Source organism: Lipotes vexillifer, unplaced genomic scaffold, assembly GCF_000442215.2.
Source record: "Lipotes vexillifer unplaced genomic scaffold, Lipotes_vexillifer_v1.1 scaffold425, whole genome shotgun sequence".
Lineage (NCBI taxonomy): Eukaryota > Metazoa > Chordata > Mammalia > Artiodactyla > Lipotidae > Lipotes > Lipotes vexillifer.
In genome coordinates, this window is record NW_006785433.1 from 1,012,823 (window position 1) to 1,015,369 (window position 2,547).

At 36.1% G+C, this 2,547-nt stretch overlaps 1 protein-coding gene across 1 annotated transcript in view; it reads left to right on the forward strand.

The window, feature by feature from the left end:
• OPA1 (OPA1 mitochondrial dynamin like GTPase) overlaps nucleotides 1-2,547 on the forward strand; it is a 105,046-nt gene that overhangs the window by 39,240 nt on the left and 63,259 nt on the right.

A 2,547-nucleotide genomic window follows, 5' to 3' on the forward strand; every position in this document is an offset into this window, starting at 1 on the left:
GGCCTCTCACTGTTGTGGCCTCTCCCGTTGTGGAGCACAGGCTCCGGACGCGCAGGCTCAGCGGCCATGGCTCAACGGGCCCAGCCGCTCCGCGGCATGTGGGATCTTCCCAGGCCGGGGCACGAACCCGTGTCCCCTGCATCGGCAGGCGGACTCTCAACCACTGCGCCACCAGGGAAGCCCTCTCCATGCTCTTTTGAAATCTTCATTCATCTTAGGTTTTTCCTTATCTTATACTTAATAAATACATACTTTTGATTTCTATAAAATCATTTAGGTAAAAGTTTTATCAAACTGTGCTTTAGCTGAGTATCAAACAGTCTAACAAAACTGGTTGCTCTTGTTGGATTACATGTAGAGAACAAAACTACAGCGAAAATTGATTTGTAAACGGAGAAGAGTATATTACTTTCAAATTCTCACATCTGCATAAGAACACTGGCGCTTTTGTAGTATGCGTCTGATATGTTTCGTACAAATCACATTTGAAATTGAATCCTATTTGAGATTTTTTTTTAAATAGCAAGTAAATGCATTCTTCTGAAAAATACTCATGCAAATCGCTTTTAGGGCCAAGTGTCACCTTCAATTTATGTTTTATGTAAATATTGGCAGTCTTAAATATGTTGGAATGGCAGTAACCAAAATAGGTTCCATGTACCTCAAGCAAGCTATGTATAAATAGCTTAAATTTTAAATTTTTATAATCGTATTTTAATTAGCAAATCCCTTATATAAAAATTATCTTTATAATGAAGTCTGTAGTATTTTAAGAATTTATTATTCTTGGAGCAGAACTCCCATTTATTATGAATATTTTCTGTAACTCTTATATTTGCTCAGTTGAAGATTATCAAAATTGAACTTAGACAGTAGTGTCCAGTCCTTAAGTTTGTATTCAGTACTACTAGTTTCCTTATGTTGGTGCCTTTTCTTCCTCAGTAGTGAACCCTTTTCTCTCTTCAAGTAGTCAAAATTTGCCTATTTTTAATCTCTCTCCTTATCCAAAAAAGAATTCTGATCTTATCTGCATTTGTTGATTGATTAATCATATATATATATATATATATACACACACACACACACACACACACACACACACAAAACTTATCATTATTATTTGTATTTTAAGCCAGTTCTATGGCTTTCTATAAGTCATCCAGCTTTTGAAGTTTGCAAGAGATAGATATGTGTGTGTGTGTGTATATATGTATGTATGTGTATAGTATATACATATACACATACACACAGAATGAATAGTACTACTTACCTTACTAGGTTTTATGAAGATAATGTACAGAAAAGTGATTTGTAAACTATGATAACTCATAATGCTATTTATGGGAGAAAAATGTGGTGCCTCTGTGAATTTCTGGCATCATCAAATGGAATGGTTAGTTTTGTTTGGACAGAGCAAGTCTGAAATCAAAGTGTACCTACACTTAAGCGAGCCTTGAAGATAAATCTAAGTTACTTAACACATGAGTGGTGAAGGGAATTTGTGAAGGGACAAGAAACCTATATTGCCAGATTGCCTATTGAGAAGGCAAGGGAGAGAACTAGGACATCTGGCGGCTAGAGATTTATTCTTTGAGCTGCTGGATCTTTTCATCACCACCCCTCCACCTCCACCGCACCCTTTTTCCCCAGACGCTGTAGCTTAACACAAACATAGATCAAAATAGCAGGTCCTAATCTTAGCTGCTTGTGCCACATGGATTTCAACTGCATTGCACCCAAAGTGTTTTATTTTTGTGACATAGTTGATGTTTTATCAGGTAGTATCTTTTTGCTGCTTAATGCCTTATGTGACACTTTAGGATACACCTCTAAGATGTTTATAATTATTTAAGTCACAGGACTGTTTGATCTGTATTTGGTAATCTGGAAGCACTGTTACAAGCATTTTGTCATTCTATACTTCAGTCATATTTTAAGAAAGTTATTGGAGGTTTAGATTTGACATATGATTCATTAGAGTAAGAAATAGGCTCTCAGTGCTTTCACACAATATACTTGATCTTTAGGACTCGATTACGGACACTAAGCAGGAGATAGTTATTTTATCCTTATTTAGAAGGATAGCTGGCAGGATTTATAGAAATACACTTAAAAATGGTATCGCAGTATACATACAATTTTTGGTGAAAAGTATTAAGTTTATTTTGTTGAAGTTAAAAGAATGAAAGGAATATGGGAATGCACAGTTAAGTACCCTAACTCAGATGTAAGGAATCAAAAAAGATTTCTTATAATTTGAGATTTAAAGAGTGAATAGATGCTAGGTAAAGGCAGTGACCAGAATATTGCAGAGGCCAAGAGGTGAGAGCAAGAAAAGTGACACAGGTAACTGAAGACAGGTACCTATGGCTTTAGCATAGAAGGAGGCAAGAGGAAGAAGATGAAACGGTGGATATAAGCAAGATATAGATGATTAAGGGCCTTAGAAACCATGTTTAGAAGCTTGAAATTTATCCCACAACGAGTGAGGGCCAATGAAGAGGTTTAGGCAGATTTGCATTTTAAAAAGATTTTTGTAGTAGGGAA